The following is a 19625-nucleotide window of genomic DNA, read 5'->3' as shown; positions in this document are numbered from 1 at the left end:
CGCCGACTACCTCGCCGCCACTCAGCGGAACCCTCGACGACCGTCCCGTTCGCCGTCACCAGGCCGCTACCTGTCGCCGCAGCGCCGACCATACACCGGCCCAGCCCGGGGCCGCTCTGCGAGCCCATATCCGGAAAACTAAAAGCAGCAACCGATGGAGGTGCGGTTGCTGTTCGTCGAACTGACGAAGATCCTCCGCTGCCGACGAAGACGCCGAAGAAACTAACTCGACGACATAACGACACGCCGCCGTCCCGACAAAGTCTGGAAGCAGAGAATACGACGACGAAAGACGACTTGACAACACGTCGTTCCAGCTTCAGTTCAACATGACGCAGCCGTGATCCAACGCCAAGACCTAACTGCAATGCCAAACAAAGAACAACCGACCTCGACGTACTTCTCGACGGCCACGCAGTCACTGCCTTAGTCGACACAGGGGCCGATTACTCCGTAATGAGTGGACACATCGCCGCCCAGTTGAAGAAAGTTAAGACCGCGTGGGAAGGCCCTCAGATTCGCACCGCTGGAGGACACCTCATCACGCCGACTGGGATCTGCACGGCAAGAATAACGATTCATGACCGGACTTACCCTGCCACCTTCGTTATCCTCCAACAGTGTTCACGAGACGTCATTCTCGGTATAGACTTCCTGGACCAACACGGCGCAATCATCAACCTGAAGTCGAAGTCAATAACGCTGTCGGAAGATGAAGCAATGCCGCCAGAGAGCCCTCGTAGTCACAACGCCCTGAGTGTGCTCGAAGATCAAGTGAGCATCCCGCCTCGCTCCAGCATTGTTATTTCGGTCAGCACCGAAACACCCGCTGACGTAGAAGGCGTCATCGAAGGCGACCAACGTCTACTGCTAGACCGCGAAATTTGCGTCGCAAGAGGGATCGCTCGACTGCATGGAGGGAAAACTGAAGTGTTGCTGACAAACTTCAGCCAGGAGTTCAAGCACATCAACAAGGGCACGACGATCGCGTACATCGAGGAAATTCTGGAAACAAGTAATGCGTTTGTCCTCTCGGATTCCGCCGCGTCTACCCCGACGACCATGGTTCCCGAACCAGACTACGACATTAATCCGAATCTGCCTATGATTAAGCAACAGATGCTCAGAAGTCTGCTCCGACGATACAAAGGCTGCTTTTCGACGTCATCGAGGATTCGACAAACACCAGTCGCCAAGCATCGCATAATCACCGAGGAGTGCGCTCGACCACTCCGTCACAGCCCTTACCGAGTTTCGCCGCGAGAACGTGAAGCTATAAGAGAACAAGTCGACGAAATGCTGCGCGACGACATCATCCAGCCGTCGAAAAGCCCGTGGGCATCCCCGGTTGTCCTGGTGAAGAAAAAGGACGGAACCCTACGTTTCTGCGTCGATTATCGTCGTCTGAACAAGATCACGAAGAAGGACGTATACCCCCTCCCACGGATAGACGACGCATTGGATCGGCTCTGCAACGCTAAATACTTCTCGTCGATGGACCTCAAGTCTGGCTATTGGCAAATAGAAGTCGACGAAAGAGATCGCGAAAAGACCGCCTTCATCACCCCAGACGGCCTCTACGAGTTCAAGGTTATGCCATTCGGACTGTGCTCGGCGCCAGCAACGTTCCAGCGCGTGATGGACACGGTTTTAGCAGGATTGAAGTGGCAGACCTGTCTCGTATACTTGGATGACGTCGTCGTCTTCGCCGGAAATTTCGACGTTCACCTTAGGCGGCGTGAAACAGTACTAGATGCCATCAGGTCATCAGGACTTACTCTGAAGCCGGAAAAGTGCCGCTTTGCTTACGAGGAGCTTCTATTTTTAGGCCACGTCATCAGCAAATCTGGAGTCCGCCCCGACCCCCAGAAGACAGCTGCCATAGCAAAGTTCCCACGGCCCATCGACAAGAAGGCAGTGCGTAGATTTCTTGGCATGTGTGCCTACTACAGGCGATTTGTCAAGAACTTTTCACGCATCGCAGAGCCGCTGACGCAGCTAACTAGATGTGACGTCGAGTTCAAGTGGGAAACGCCGCAGGCCGACGCATTTCAAGAACTCAAACGACGCATGCAGTCGCCGCCCGTACTTGCGCACTTCGACGAGCACGCCGATACCGAAATCCACACTGACGCCAGTAGCCTAGGCCTCGGTGCCGTCCTAGTCCAGAGAAAAGATGGACATGAACACGTGATAGCTTACGCTAGCCGGTCGTTGTCAAAAGCGGAAGGCAATTATTCTACAACCGAAAAGGAATGCCTCGCCATCGTTTGGGCTACAGCGAAATTTCGCCCTTACCTATATGGCAGGCCATTCAAAGTCGTCAGCGACCATCACGCCTTGTGTTGGCTAGCGAATTTAAAGGATCCCTCAGGACGGCTGGCACGGTGGAGCCTCAGACTACAAGAATACGACATCACTGTAACATACAAGTCCGGTCGAAAACACTCAGACGCCGATTGCCTATCACGTGCCCCCATTGACCCGCCGCCGCAAGATGACGAGGATGACGACGCCTTCCTTGGAATAATAAGCGCGGAAGACTTCGCCGAACAACAACGAGCGGACCCGGAGCTTAAAGGCCTCGTCGATTATTTGGAAGAGCACACCGACGTTGTCCCCAGGGCATTTAAGCGCGGATTATCTTCCTTCACGCTTCAAAACAGTCTACTCGTGAAGAAGAACTTCTCACCAGTCCGCGCCAGCTACCTTCTTGTTGTACCGTCACCGCTGCGTCCAGAGATACTGCACGCCCTACACGACGATCCAACCGCTGGGCACCTTGGATTCTCCCGGACGCTGTCGAGAATACAGGAAAGGTATTACTGGCCGCGTCTGATCGCCGACGTCGCCCGTTACGTCAAGACATGCCGAGATTGTCAACGACGCAAGACACCACCGACAAGGCCAGCAGGATTACTACAGCCGATCGAACCTCCTCGCCGACCATTCCAGCAGATTGGGATGGATTTGTTGGGGCCGTTTCCGATGTCAACATCCGGGAATAAGTGGATCGTCGTGGCGACGGACTATCTCACCCGTTTTGCTGAAACTAAAGCTCTACCAAAAGGCAGCGCAGCCGAAGTGGTGAAATTTTTCGTCGAAAACATCCTGCTGCGACATGGTGCCCCAGAAGTCCTCATCACCCACAGAGGAACGGCTTTTACAGCAGAGCTCACCCAAGCCATTCTACAGTACAGCCAGACAAGCCACAGGAGGACAACTGCCTACCATCCGCAGACGAATGGTCTCACGGAGTGCCTAAACAAGACCCTCGCCGACATGCTAGCAATGTACGTCGACGTCGAACACAAGACGTGGGACGCGGTCCTGCCGTACGTAACCTTTGCGTACAACACGGCGGTGCAAGAAACTACACAGATCACGCCGTTCAAGCTGGTCTATGGCAGGAATCCGACGACGACGCTCGACGCCATGCTGCCGCACGTCACTGACGAGGAAAATCTTGACGTCGCTAGCTATCTCCAGCGCGCCGAAGAAGCCCGACAGCTCGCCCGCCTACGGATCAAGACCAAGCAGCGTACCGACAGCCGACACTACAACCTCCGACGGCGCTTTGTCGAGTACCAGCCCGGTGACCGTGTTTGGGTTTGGACCCCTATACGCCGACGAGGACTGAGCGAGAAGCTCTTGCGTCGCTATTTCGGACCGTACAAGATCATCCGACGTATTGGCGCACTGGACTATGAGGTCGTGCCAGACGGCATTTCGCTGTCACAGCGGCGCCGCTCACGACCTGAAATTGTCCACGTTGTGCGACTCAAGCCGTACCACCAGCGTTGACGAACTTTGGGACTTCGCGTAACTGACCTTTGGACTTGATTTCTTTTCGTTGTTTTGTTAATTATGTTTAATAAGTGTCCTTTTGTGTTTCGCTCTCTTATATTTGTAGCATCGGGACGATGCTTTTTAAGAGGGGGGTATTGACACGTGTACTTATCTTTATCGGGCGACCACGTTTCGCCGCTTACCAACTGTAATCGCACTGCGACGGACGCGCCTGCATGTATCCGACGTTTCTGGAAGGTTGTCGATGCTTCTACCCGGCTGTCGGTTGTCGCCGCACCTTGTGTTATCTAATTTCATCGCGTAACGCGAATGGTGTAGAACTTTGTGGAAGGCACGCGGGTCCAAACGATTAGTCTGGAACATTCGACGACTGCTCTATAAAAGCCGACGCGCTTGACCCGCTGATCAGTTTTCCGACGATCGCCGACCGTGTTCGCCGCTATCGTTGTGCTATAAGTGTAGCCTGTTTTTGTGGGCACAGGTTCGCCCAATAAAAGCTAGTTTTGTATTCCACCGTATTGCTTCTTTCTTCACCGTCACTACCACGTGACAATATTAACCATAGAGTTGTGCCATGTGCGCCATCGCACGAATACTACTTAACCTAACGACTTCGAGCATTCGTAGTCGAAACAATGGCTTTACGCGGAAAACCGGTAAAGGAGGCTACAGGTGCTTGTCCCAAAGGGAACGTTCGCTCATGACGCTTCCTTTTACATCTGGTTTCTAAAGCACAGATCAGGCAACCTACAACACTTGGCGAGCGAGAAGCCAGCGCGTACCAAGGTGTTCTCTGTTCGCCGCCTTGTGGTCCCCCCCACCACTCTCCTCCTCGCAGAAGTTTACATGACTTCCCAGAGTCTGCCTGGGCCTCACATGTGCCGTCATACGTAGAGCAGAACGGTGGTGGCGACGATGCGAGCAGGCCTCGAGAGTCACTGCCGTAAAGTTTCGGACAATAATACCTAGAGGAAAATCTGGCCCCACCGTCTATGCCAGTTCGCTAATGAGCATTGTCCCGACTTTGACATGCCGGGATGTGGGTGTCCGAGGCGTCGTCTCGAACGTGGCATGGCCTGAAACATGGTCATGGCTTCATAGATAAAGATTTCTTCAAATGAAATATTTGTAAAACGTTTTAATTAACCGCCACTTGGCGTTTCAATAAACTTTGCCCACCAGTTGGTCTCAATGCACAATGACGTCACTTTTACCATTTATTTCTCGCTCTCTCACCAGACAAAGAAAGGAAGCGCTGATTGGGATCAAAGTGCGGTCGTCTGGGTGAGTCAGAATGCTGCAACTTGGTTACACAAGCACTTCAACTTGCCGTCTTATCGTTATAAGACGCGCATGCGCACTCCGCCTAACGTATCACGTGTCGCAGTTACGTATCGTGCAAAATGCGAACTCCCTCTCAACCACACGCTCAAGAACGGCGGGTAAATAGCTGCGACTCAGCAACGGCTTAACATAGGGCTACCTAATACTGTTCTTCTTGTGGCCTTTGGAACATTTTCGTGGAGGTAAAAGTATAAGATATTGCCACCTGCACTAGTGGGAACAGTGCAAAAAAAGACAGAGGAAAGACTAGAAGGCAGGAGTGTGTGTTAACACCGCCCGCTCGATAGCCTCGTCCCACTGCCGCTGTTTTTCAGGGGTCAGCTGAACTCATCAAACGTCGCCAGTCACCTTTGAAAACATGCGACTACATAAAACCTAAATCCTGGGTTTTTACGTACCGAAACCATCTGATTATACGGCACGCCATACTGGTCGACTTCAGATTAACATCGCCCAATCTGCTTACTCCCGGCGTACCCATGCTGCATTGCGTCGGTAAACTGTTACCCTGTTTCATTTTATTTGCCTTGACTCCGATGACCATCTTTCCTTCACAATCTTTATGTATTCCATAATGGCGACTGAGTAAGCAGCTTACAAACCTGCAAGTGTACCGCACAGTGCAGCGCGTTAACAGCATGGAAAATCGGGCGAACTTGTGTAGCTTTGGGATGGCGGCATGGCGTGCACACAGTGCCGTGTGGTTTTTCCTCCTTATTCTGTCCGTGTGCGGTCACGGTCTGGCAACCATGAAGTATCTCAAGGCCAGCCGTGCCGGCCGAACGCTCAGAACAGCTGATGCAGTACCTGATTTAGCCATCAGAGCTAGCCCTTCCGAAGGAGAAATTACCGAGTAGAGGCATGATTGTTACACGGGTAGCCATCGCTGTCGTCTCGGAGTTGGTTTGCAACGGAACTTTTCTAAATGTGAACTTACGTGGCGCCGTCTTCACAGCTTGCTGATGCTTCCTCCATGCCAGCACGGCTTGTGTTGGGCCTTGCGTGATCGATGTTGCCGATGAACCCCAGCTGCTGGTAACTTGTGCTCCCATTTTCAGTGACACCTTTATGGCATAAAAGTATAGTAAAGGTGTTCATTCGCCGTGGTGAAAGGGCAATTAGTGGGAAATAGATATTGCATGAATATTGTGCAAGGCAAGAAACACCTAATGAGAGCAGCATTCCGGGCAAGTTGGTAATCCATTACTCAAATGATATTGCGCAACAAAAAACGACACGGACGTGGGAGGACGACACACCAAGCGCAAACTGTCAACTAAGTTTGAACACACCAACGATGTAAAAAATGGCTCTGGGGGTTTCTTGGCAATTCATTGTCGCGTTCATGGCTGCAAACCTCTTGAGGACCAAGGCACGATTGTTTCCCGTGGCAGTACGCAGCTCATCCGTGAAATATCTGAAGCGCGGACGGTCGAAAAATTAAGTGATAAGTGTGTTAGCTTCCCTTCATTTGCTCTCACAAAAGAACTAAGTTTCTTGGAGGCGGTATCACATGACTCGTAACTATGTTACATGAATGCGCCGTTCATGTTTCTGTAAGCGCATGCGCGGTGTACACTGCTTCACATGTATAAAATGTGTTTAAGTGGTACAATAAACTTAGTTGAAAGCATGCGCTTGGTGTGTCGTCCTGCCATGTCCATGTCGTTTTTTGTTGCGCAGTATCATTTGAGTAAAGAAACAATTAAGTGGTAGGGAAGCTTTACTGCTGTGCTTACGTACGCGGTGCTTTCTTTCTGCAACTATGTCCTGAATGCATGCAAGAAACTCGTGGCGATGAGGAAACCAAGCACGATCAAGAATATGCAGTATTCGATTCTTCTGAAGATTATTACGTTTTATCTCAAACCGCGGGCAGAACACAACAATGCTCAAAGGGAAAAACGACATGTCGGTTTCTTGTGCGTGGAACCCTTGACCCATTACATTTGCTGGGTTATCCAGTAATAAGCACAGTAGATGCCTCACGAAGTTCTTCCTATTGTTCATCTATTACGAGCAGCAGACATAGCCCGACGCAGATGACGACAAAGAAGGGTTGAGAGGACGCATTTCTACAGAGGGCTTTTATATTTTTGTATTAGGTATGCCATTATTTATTGACCTTCTGTGACAGATAGGTGGGTCATCCAAAGGCGTACTCGCCTTTGAGAAACTGGTTAAGGCCGATCCACACGACGGACTAAATTGCTCTTTTGGACCACGGTCCACGCATCACATGATAGGACGCCACCAGTTCGTGCGTACCGCCGTTGGCCCGCGCAAGACCGCGGCCTTCGCGGTCCAACAAATCGTCAAGGCTTTTCCCGCTTCCGTTTTTGCGGTGGACCGCATGCATTCAAACCGCAGCGATTTAGGCGTAGCCAACGAATGTTGTCCGGCAACAGACTGTGTTCAGCCAAATCCAATCTAGTTTTCGGCTCATCAAAAGCCAGTCAAGCCAGTCGTTTCATGTCCGCCGTTCCGCCTAGACGTGCGTGCAGCAGATATATTTTTTAAACACCGTGTCCTCTTGGAGTGACGAGGAGGTTTTTATTTTGTATCACTCGTTGAGCAGTTCCCCGCTTTGTGGGTCTCGAGCCGGAATGATAATAATGATACCACTCTGGCCGAGAGTGTAGCTGATTGGTCTGCTCTGCCGTCTGCTATGGCGGTCCGCCGTGTGGATGCGCTCTGCGCCGGACCGGACCGCGCCGGGCCGTGACGTCGCATCACGTGATCGAGCGGCCCGCGGACTTGGTCGGTCGTGTGGATCGGCCTCAATCCGAATCCGTTTTGGCAACTAGGGCAGCTGAAGTTGCTAAGCGCCGGCTGTAAGCAGTGCATGTTTAGCAGCTCATTACGAATGCTAAAACGGCTGTCCTCGCCAATGTTCCTGTGTAGGACATCAACAGACTATAGGACAACACTCAAAAAGATTGCTCAAGGCGCATATGTACCAGTCGTATTGCAGACACCAGATCAGCTTGGGAAGAAATGTGTAAGTGTTAATTCACGGTACAATGCCACTAAACTGTGCAACGGCAAGCATCAAAGCGCGTTAAAAGTGGGGACTCTATGGACAAAAAATACGGGGTTTTTCGTGCCAAAACCACTTTTTGATTATGATACACGCCGTAGTGGAGGACACCGGAAATTTCCACCACCTGGGTTCTTTACGTGCACCTAAATCTAAGTACACGGGTGTTTTCGCAGTTCACCCCGATCTAACTGCGGCCGCCGAGGCCGGGATTCGATCCCGCGACCTCGTGCTCAGCAGCTTAACACCATAGCCACTGAGAAAACAAGGTGGGTTGAACTCTATGGAGAGCGCTGCAAAGATTATAGCTATGTGGGCATCTTTCCTATACCTGCACTGAAATTGCGTGAAATTGAAAAAAGGGAAATGCAAGAGACTTAAAAGGTGGAAATTCCGGCAGAATCCTCATGAGGATGACCGTCGACGCGACTGCAATTAGATTTAAAACTGCAAGGGACAAGCCGTATTGTTGCATACACCTTTGTTTACAATATTAAAATAGGGGGTTGGTGGAGTTGGCTAAGAATCTTTACGGAATTGTTGCCCCTCCATGTTTAGTCTCTGCGCCTTGGTACGTCACATAAAATATTAAACGCGGATTCCTAACCACCGGGACTAAAGGTTTGAGTTTCATAATCTTTGACTTCGGAGTAACTACAGTGTGATTTCGTAGGCGTAATTTAAGGAACTCATTTTTTTATTGTCTGACATTGTCAATTTTATCAGCCGCGCCGTTAAAGTCGCAACGCACGTCATCAATGGAGTACGTCAATGTACTCCATTAATGGAGAATACCTTAGTAACTTGCGATTCGCTGATGATAATGCCTTGCTTAGTAACTCAGGAGACCAACTGCAATGCATGCTCACTGACCTGGAGAGGCAAAGCCGAAGAGTGGGTCTAAAAATTATTCTGCAGAAAACTAAAGTAATGTTTAACAGTCTCGGAAGAGAACAGCAAATTACAATAGGCAGCGAGGCACTGGAAGTCGTAAGGGAATACATCTCCTTAGGGCAGCTAGTGACGGCGGATCCAGATCATGCGACGGAAATAATCAGAAGAATAAGAATGGGCTGGGGTGCGTTTGGCAGGCATTCTCAGATCATGAACAGCGGGTTGCCATTATCCCTCAAGAGAAAAAATTATAATAGCTGTGTCTTAGCAGTACTAACCTACGGGGCAGAAACGTGGAGGCTTACGAAAAGGCTTCTACTTAAATTGAGGACTACGCAACAAGCTATGGAAAGAAGAATGATGGGTGTAACGTTAAGGAACAAGAAAAGGGCAGATTGGGTGAGGGAACAAACGTGAGTTAATGACATCGTAGTTGAAATCAAGAAAAAGAAATGGGCAAGGGCAGGACATGTAATGAGGAGGGAAGATAACAAATGGTCATTAAGGGTTACGGACTGGATTCCAAGGGAAGGGAAGCGTAGCAGGGGGCGGCAGAAAGTTAGGTGAGCGGATGAGATTAAGGAGTTTGCAGGGACGACATGGCCACAATTAGTGCATGATCAGGGTTCTTGGAAAAGTGTGGGAGAGGCCTTTGCCCTGCAGTGGGCGTAACCAGGCTGATGATGGTGATGATAATGATGATGATGATGATGATGATAAAAAGCAATTCAAGCCTAGTGCACCGAACCAAGCAAACCAATTCGTCCTGATCACAGGACGAAATGAGCCCTCTGGCTGAGACCAGATGCTAGTACGAAACGAGCGGTGGGTAGGCCAGCATGAAGCCGCTTTTCTGCGCTCATATCATTGAAGGGGCAGCTATCATTGGTCTCCGCCCTTCAAGGCTCGCTTCTCCTGCCACTCCACGTTCGCTCTTTCATTTTTCGCTCTTGCGCTCATTCGCTCAGTCACGCCGCCGACGCTCCCCGCAAGAATGGGTTTTTAAGAGCTGCGTAATAAAACGGAGACCTATTCTATGGGACGCAAACAATCTTTTTCAATGCCAAATGTATCGCTTCCGAGGGCACGTTTCTGGACTTTTGCTTGAATACTGCTTGTTAGGTTCCTGAAGACGGAGTTCTATTTTCAAAACTTAGACCGGGTACTTTTACCTACCATCACTGACAGATATTTCTACTCTCCTGCACGTGTTTCATGTAGGATATACATGACGTATTAGATAATGCAAAGCTTCTGTTATGCTGGCATCTCGTACGAGGGAAGTTCTTACTTTCCAGTTTAGCATCACAGGCCACAGTAACGACCAGTGTTCAATTTCTGCCAATCTAGAGCCTACATAGAGCGCTTAATATCAATGCAGAAAATTAGCTCTAAGATTGAGCGAGTCGCCTTACCATTAAGGAGCGATTTAGTTTGTCAAACTCTCAATGGGTCAAAATCTTTTTGTCGTCCCATAAGACGAATCGGTCATTTTGAGCTAATTTTTCCCTATCCTTTCAGGAATGCTATTGGAACCGGAGGAAGAAAACAGCAAGTGCCCTGCTCTGTCAGTGGAAAGGTTTTCAGCAGATGGGACACCTCGCACGGGCAACCCAACGAAATCACGGACGGTACAGCCCCCATGTTCAGAGCATGTGATCAATTGTCTGTCAAGACGTCGAACCACAAATGCGTAATATGTGGTAAATTGTTAAGCAGAACTGCTACTCTAACTGCACATTACCGCACGCATACAGGCGAGAGACCCTACAAATGCAAAATATGTCATAAGTTTTTCGCGCACAGGGGGAGTTTCCATAGCCATGAAAAGATTCACACAGGAGTGAAACCCCATATTTGCCAAATATGTACTAAACCATTCAAAAACAAATGGGAACTTACCAGGCATCTCGGGTCGCATAGTAGCGACAGACCTTTCGTTTGCGAAATCTGTTATCTCTCCTTTAAGCGCAGCTCATATCTCCGAAGCCACCAACGTATTCACGAGGGTAAAGTGCTGTACGAGTGCAAGCAGTGTGGGAATCGGTCCGCAAAGAAAGAAAACCTTATTATATTAGAAATATTATGGGCCACTTGTGTGGAGGTTCGTTTACAGATGAATCTCAACTGATCGCACATCTCGTGACGCATAGGGGTGGGCAGTCGTAACAGTGTAACTGGTTCGAAAGTGAAGTAAATCACCCACGGATGCTGCGTAGGAATGTGACCATGAAGTCGTGCAGGAAAATAATACTGACATTCTCCCCTCCCACAGGGGCGAGAAACTAGCATCGTGTGGATTGACGGGCCTCTTTTGACGTTTAAAACTGCTGAGTAAAATGCGAGGCGTAAAGTATGCCGCTTAATTTTTCGTAATTACGAGACAAAACGTCGTCTCCAGCAAAATTTGTCATGCTTGCATATCTTGAATATCGACGTCTACAGCAGGTCCTAACTAGAACCCACTGTTACCAGAACTAAGTTGTTCGCCAACGGAGCTTTAGCAACCTCATTTCTAGACAAACCCTAATGAGTCGCAATTTTGTGTTTTTTGCTAATAGAAGGTTGCAATGTTCGCACAAGATCATTGACACCTCATTGAGTATTGTGCAAGCGTTTGACAGTGTACTAGTCACCAAGCTTTATAACCTTGCTTTTAAAGATTCTGTAGTGCACCTCTCATTAGGAACCACTTAATGAAGGAGGCACTGTGTTCTTGTCATCTAAAAACTAATAAAACTAATATCTTCCAGTAATTCAGGTCCTTAGGCATTCCTCCCTTCCAGAGTCTGCCTTTAGGACCATATATAGACACAGGCATGGGAAAACTTAGTTCCCTTACATATTATTGAATCAACGTCATTTTCGGTTCTCTTTTTCTCTTGTATTGATACCGAAGACTCAATCTTTACAGTGCTGATGACAACAGTGACGCTGCACTAGACTCAAATCATTTCCAGCTTAACTATATATCTTCTTCCACTATGACTATTTTAGTTATTGTCGTGTTCTGGTGGAAACTTTGTTAGATTTAAAGTCCGGTTTCTTAGTCACTTGGGAGTTGTCGCTTTTGACTTGCGCTTCGCTCTAACTACAGCTGTGCAATTTTTTAGCCTTATTTGACAAACGCATCCCTGCAAGCAATGACAAGACGAGTGCGATGCAGTTTTTATTTCTATTATTGACATGCGTTCTTCTGTATCTTTTATGCGTTGCATATTGCGATCACTCAGTTCAGCCCTTGGGCGCGGCCGGGCAGCCACCATTAACCTTTAGCGCAACCACGTGACGTGACGTCACAACAGCCGGAGGAAAAGCTGGGCCCCAACTCGCGCGGCCGCAGCCACCACCTGACTCCCGCTCCTCCCGCTATGGGCGCTGTGCCGGCGTGTGACGTCACGGAGGAAAAGCTGGGCCCCAACACGCGCGGTCGCGCGCGGCCGCAGCCACCACCTGACTCCCGCTCCTCCCAACTCCCAAATATGCAACGCATTCTTGGCTTAACCAAGCTAAGCCTGGCCATTTTTTCCAGCGAACGTGTTTCACCGAATAACAAATGTTAAGTTACAGCTCAGGGCATGAGGCAACAGCATTTATCAAAACGTTCTGCAATATTGTTGTCGATTCTATCTTTTTCCTATCTTGTAGTCGAGGCTTTTGTATTCAAATTGCACGCGCATTGCGAATTCATTTGTGCATTCTGGAAGACACGCGAGCACCAACGATTACGCTGAAATCTTCCACGAATAATGTGACAATATTCGATGCTCCTCAATCGCAAATAATTTGTTGGACGTTCGATTCATTTGCCCGGCACTATCCTTGTGCCCGAATGTAACTTGTTTTGTGGGTTCCGGTTCGCCCAATAAAGAGTCTTTCATGACTCATGGTTCCTCTAACTGTGCTGTTCACCGTCACTACAATGTGATCTCTCGTAGAGGTGTTTCGTGGACACCGGATAAATCCTACCAGCCGTGACAATGACGTGAAAATTGATATGGACGGGCCAACTATCCGCAGGCTACGACTATCGGTCAAGTACGCCCCTCTGCCCGAGAAGGCTGGGAAGGTCATGGCCGAGACAACTGCCACAATGAGAGTACCCATGTCACCTGCAGGGACGTGTGCTGCAAAAGCCAATGAAGCCACCGACCATTCACTGATCACCGTTTGGAGATCTGAAAAGCTGGCCGCGAACCTTACGCAAAAACCACTGTGTTTAGGAATTAAATGTGAGATGGTGCGGTTTCGCATTTTCGCAGTAGATTTCTACAAACATTCTCTAGCGCCATGCCCAAGGAGTGGGCAGAAGTTGAATGAGAACAACGTGTTCTTCAGGGCAGAAATCAACTGTTAATTAATCTACACTGACATCTACACGGGCATCTTTCCTATACCTGCACTGAAATTGCGTGAAATTGAAAAAAGGGAAATGCAAGAGACTTAAAAGGTGGAAATTACGGCAGAATCCTCATGAGGATGACCGTCGACGCTACTGCAATTAGCTTCAAAACTGCAAGGGACAAGCCGTATTGTTGCATACACCTTTGTTTACAATATTAAAATAGGGGGGGGGGGGGGAGTGGAGTTGGCTAAGAATCTTTACGGAATTGTTGCCCCTCCATGTTTAGTCTCTGCGCCTTGGTACGTCTCACAAAATATTAAACGCGGATTCCTAACCACCGGGACTAAAGGTTTGAGTTTTATAATATTTGACTTCGGAGTAACTACAGTGTGATTTCGTACGCGTAATTTAAGGAACTCATTTTTTTATTGTCTGACATTGTCAATTTTATCAGCCGCGCCGTTAAAGTCGCAACGCACGTCATCAATGGAGTACGTCAATGTACTCCATTAATGGAGAATACCTTAGTAACTTGCGATTGGCTGATGATATTGCCTTGCTTAGTAACTCAGGAGGCCAACTGCAATGCATGCTCACTGACCTGGAGAGGCAAAGCCGAAGAGTGGGTCTAAAAATTAATCTGCAGAAAACTAATGTAATTTTTAACAGTCTCGGAAGAGGACAGCAATTTACAATAGGTAGCGAGGCACTGGAAGTGGTATGGGAATACATCTACTTAGGGCAGGTAGTGACGGTGGATCCAGATCATGAGACGGAAATAATCAGAAGAATAAGAATGGGCTGGGGTGCGTTTGGCAGGCATTCTCAGATCATGAACAGCAGGTTGCCATTATCCCTCAAGAGAAAAGTGTATAATAGCTGTGTCTTGCCAGTACTCACCTACGGGGCAGAAACCTGGAGGCTTACGAAAAGGGTTCTACTCAAATCGAGGACGACGCAACGAGCTATGGAAAGAAGAATGGTAGGTGTTACGTTAAGGCATAAGAAAAGAGCAGTTTGGGTGAGGGAACAAACGCCAGTTAATGACATCTTAGTTGAAATCAAGAAAAAGAAATGGGCATGGGCAGGACATGTAATGAGGAGGGAAGACAACCGATGGTCATTAAAGGTTACGGACTGGATTCCAAGGGAAGGGAAGCGTAGCAGGGGGCGGCAAAAAGTTAGGTGGGCGGATGAAATTAAGAAGTTTGCAGGGACGGCATGGCCGCAATTAGTACATGACCGGGGTTGTTGGAGAAGTATGGGAGAGGCCTTTGCCCTGCAGAGGGCGTAACCAGGCTGATGATGATGATGATGATGTACGTCATGCCCAAGAAAGAGGTTTCCCGGATACTGGCAGAACGAATAATGCTTGGCTGTATCCATGGAAAGCTACTCGCCTTACAAAAAAGAACATTCAGTTAGGAAGACCGGTGTTTCAGCATGACGTAGATCTCCTTAAAGCGTTACTATTTTGAAGTAGTGGCACATGCATTGGAAATAGTTGGGTACTGTGATTGGTATTCATTCAATGCAAATAATGTTTACGTTTCAGAAGCACATAGCTGGGAGGTTTGGTTAAAATTTACGGCAACAGAGCGCAAACTACCACCCAACAATTTTGTCTCCTTGTTCTACGTTTTCATTAATTTGTGAAGGTAGTTTATGCTGCCGCTGCGACTTGACTTGCTTGGTATGAAAGAACCAAGAGCTTAAATATAAACTATTTCTTGGGGCTGCCCCAAATTGCATGCTGTATCTTCTGCATTCGGTGGCAGCGGGATATGTCGGCTGCTCGAAACATGCTATGAGTGAGCAATCATTACATTGTGCCGAAAACGCTACAGTAGCGTTACGACCCTCCAGCAAAGAAATCTGAAACGCCGCCCTAATTGCGCACCTTAATCTGCATCCACATAAAAACACTTGCTTTGCCAACCAGCTTTATGGGATAAAGGGAAACATTATCACGATGTCAGGACGACGAACCACTCTGAGATTCTGCTTGGCAAATAAAATTTTCGACCAATGGTCATGTGATGATTTGATTTAAGAGTGAACTAATCAATGCATGAAATGAGCAGTCTCGGATTCTGCCATAATGTGGGAGCATCCTTTACCAGCTCACCGATACAAGAACATATTCATGGAAAAGCTTCTGGCGCATAGGTTATGTATGAATTGGCATATTTTCAGAGAAGCACGAATTTCTCATCAAGGACAGTTTTAAGCGTGCTCATGCGGAAACCTCCTTGACGGCTCTGGTAAAGTGCATCCGTGTGCGCAAAAAATGTACCGCTGCCGCGGTATTGTAGGGGCTATGTTCTACGTTTCTTGTGCACTATTTTCGAAAGTTCCACAGGTCGCAAATAACCATCGTCTACGTACCGTCGACGTTGTAAGTTCCGTCGGTTATCGGAGTGTGCTCCATGTACCACTGGTAATGCAAGGCGTAATTAGGAAGGCTGCAATAATTAAAGTCTTGGTCAGACAATTACTAGCTGTGACAAAAATGGTTCAAAGTATGTTTCATTAAAACAAATTTCGCAAGAAGTGAAGTCGTGTTTTGTAATCTCATTACTTGCAATAGTTTGTTCTCATCAAAGACTGATTATACTTGCTGGCATACCACGAACGGCACACTCGGGGCAATATACGGTGCCGAGCACTCATCCATAGTAGTCGAAACGGCACCGTCACTTGCACGAACACTGACACTTGACTTTACACGGTATGTATGTAGTTTGGTGTATAGAATTTGAAAAATTCCCATTTGCAGTCACCTGATGTGATATGGCATCACCGTGGTGAATTTGGCGCTTTCACGCCAATTACAATGAGTTAAATCCATTCGGCAAGTCATCAACATAAATGGATTAAAGCATGCGTCGAGGAATAAATGAATGTACGATATTTTTTTTTTCACAACAACAATGATACAAATAGGTCGCATACACCTTGGTAACCCAGTATTCTCGATGAATCGCCTGGGCGGAACATTGGCAGCACTAACATGGTACGTGCACTTTGATCAATACCTTTCTATTACCTTATGGATGTTGACCCAAATACCCATTTCCTAGAGATATCACAAACTTCCGTAGGGCCTGTGGGGTTTCAAGTGTTTTGGATATCAAGAAACAATGACAGAAAGAACTGTTTTTAAGCAGAAACTTTACGGATATAAGACACAATCCGCACGAGGTGGTCAGTTGTGGATCGGCTGTCTTTAAAGCACCGTTCGTGAAGACCAAGTGGTTTGTTTCGTTCAAGAAAGTAATAGCCCACGATTGATCATATTTTCTAATAGATTACACGAGCAGGTTCATGACACCAGAGGCCGCAAACTTGCCATAGAATATGTATCCTAACAATGTTTTAGGATGGAGACATAAATAACCTCTTTCCATGCCAAGGAAATAGATATTCTTGCCCACATTGTGTTCAAAACGCGCGTAGACCAATTTGTGTACCAGGATGAAGGTGTTTTATTATTTGCGTACATGGCCTGATCAGTCCCCAGAGTTCTTTAGGTCGTTGCACTCTAGGTAGGGAATGAGCGTATATGATGCTATGCTGATGTCAATCGAGGGGCATGCTTTATCTCAAGCTGGAGAATTTCACCTCGTTATCAATAAAGAAGCATCCACAGCAGAAGAAATTACAGCGACAATTACAGCCAAAATCTCCCCTAAGGGGGCTATGTACATTTATATCTCTAAATAATATGTAGGTTGCGGGAGGTCCATCCATAATAAATAAATAAATAAATAATTGCTTTTTGTCAGTTTGCAATACAGCGTGCAGCAATACATATTAGGGGTTAAGAGAAAAATCAGTCTTATACGAGCGCTTGACAAATCTCTCGAACCCATTCATAAGGCTCTGAAACGGTTTTGTGATGGTGGTTGGGAGGGATGTACTTGGAAGTGATTGTCACCAGCTTACGGAGCAGCATTGATGGGACAGCAACTGCTTCAAAGGTCGTTCGTAGTTGTAAGTGATGGCAGGGAATCCCTTTACCAACTAATATAGCCACACCACCGGACGATGTGAGTCCATCGTCGCGGTCTTTCATAAAAATGACACTGTCTTGGAAAGTGTGTGTGGATATATTAGGCGCGTTTTATGAACACACATAGCTTTTAGGAATTGATAAATTATGGGGTTTTAAGTGCCAAAGCAACGATTAGATTATGAGGCACACCGTAAAGGGGGACTCCGGAATAAATCTGTCTACCAGGGGCTCTTTTACGTGCACCTAAATCTAAGCACGCGGGTGTTTTCTGATTTCGCCTCCGTAAAAATGCAGCCGTCGTGGTAGGAATTTAAGCCGGTGAACTTGTGCTTAGCAGCCGAACACCATAGCCACTAAGCAATCACGGTGGGTCGCCACACTTTTGGACTAAATTTCTGAATATGCTCTTTGACATCATCTAAATAGTGTAGAAGTCTCGTTACATTCATCTGCAATTTTGGTGCGTACGTGTCGCAGAACACATTTGTGCGGCATGTCTAATATAAGACAGCTAAGTTAGTTTACAGAGTCATTTTCGTTTGGTATGACGCAGGGTTACTGTTAGTTATACGGGTCGTTGTGAACCGGCGGTGCCGTTCGACTAGGAATCGTGTTGAACACCCTTCTTGCAAGCGGTGGTTTGGCAATGCCTCGCGTTGAGTGACAGCATCTTTAAATCCCACACACCGAGAAGTGGACGAGCTCTTCTCGGATGACAGAGCAACGCTGGCTGCACCCGCCGAAAAAGCTGGTTGCCCATCATTGGCGACACTCTTCGTGGGCGAGTCTGCTGCGGCACTGTCCGTTTACACACGGCATCCGCATACCCTACGCTATGAAGAAATGAGAAGCGTCTTCTTGCGTTCTTGAAGCGCATTCACGCATCCTTCATGCATCTTTACGCGTCCCTGATGCGTCCTTACGCGTCCCTGATGCGTCCTTACGCGTCCCTGATGCGTCCCTGTTGCGTCCATACGCGTCCCTGTTGCGTCCTTACGCGTCTCTGTTGCGTCCTTACGCGTCTCTGTTGCGTCCTTACGCGTCTCTGTTGCGTCCTTACGCGTCTCTGTTGCGTCCTTACGCGTCTCTGTTGCGTCCTTACGCGTCTCTGATGCGTCACCACTCGTCTCTGATGCGTCACCACTCGTCTCTGATGCGTCACCACTCGTCTCTGATGCGTCACCACTCGTCTCTGATGCGTCACCACTCGTCTTAGATGCGTCACCACTCGTCTTAGATGCGTCACCACTCGTCTTAGATGCGTCACCACTCGTCTTAGATGCGTCACCACTCGTCTTAGATGCGTCACCACTCGTCTTAGATGCGTCACCACTCGTCTTAGATGCGTCCTCGCGCGGCCCCGAAACGTCCTCGCGCGTCCTCGAAACGTCCTCGAAACGTCCTCGAAACGTCCTCGAAACGTCCTCGAAACGTCCTCGAAACGTCCTCGAAACGTCCTCGAAACGTCCTCGAAACGTCCTCACGCGTCCTCGAAACGTCCTCACGCGTCCTCGAAACGTCCTCACGCGTCCTTGAAACGTCCTCACGCGTCCTTGAAACGTCCTCACGCGTCCTTGAAGTATACGCGTTCTTTTGCTTGTACACGTATGGCCTATATTTCTATTTTCTATGTGGGATAAAATCGCAAGTGGGCGGCGCGGTCGCCGTCGCACTTCGCTCAATGGTAGGGTTGCTTTATGTCAAGAAATATTTCGAAATGTTGGCTCACCTCGGGGTGTCTTTCGTAGTGAACGATACGTTCTCGATGCCAGCGCGGCTCGTACTGGGCCTGGCGTGATCGGCACTGGCGGTGGGCACCAGAGGCGCATCATTCGTGCTTCCGCTCTCAGTGGCATCTGCGTGGGCCGAAAAAAACAGCAGAGGTGTTCACTCATCGCTGTGCACGTGTCATTGAAAGAGCTTCAAAAATAAATACCTGCATGCAAAACGTTTTAGTTGGGCTTTAAAGTTGAGAAAGGCTGGCTGCTGTGTTGGCGTATCCAGCGCGCTCTTTCTTTCCAAAATTGTGGCATTCGGTGCTCAGTGCAAGCAACAGCTTCGCATCGACGTAACAGACAAGCGCGATGAAAATTTTAGAATGTTTATTATTATAAGAATAAATACTCGATTTAATACAGAAGAATAGAAAACGACCGTGTTCTAAGCGAAAGACG

The sequence above is a fragment of the Dermacentor andersoni genome, chromosome 7 (assembly GCF_023375885.2).
Source record: "Dermacentor andersoni chromosome 7, qqDerAnde1_hic_scaffold, whole genome shotgun sequence".
Classification (NCBI taxonomy): Eukaryota; Metazoa; Arthropoda; class Arachnida; order Ixodida; family Ixodidae; genus Dermacentor; species Dermacentor andersoni.
The sequence above is the reverse complement of the archived record's forward strand: the minus strand, read 5'-3'. Positions refer to the sequence as shown.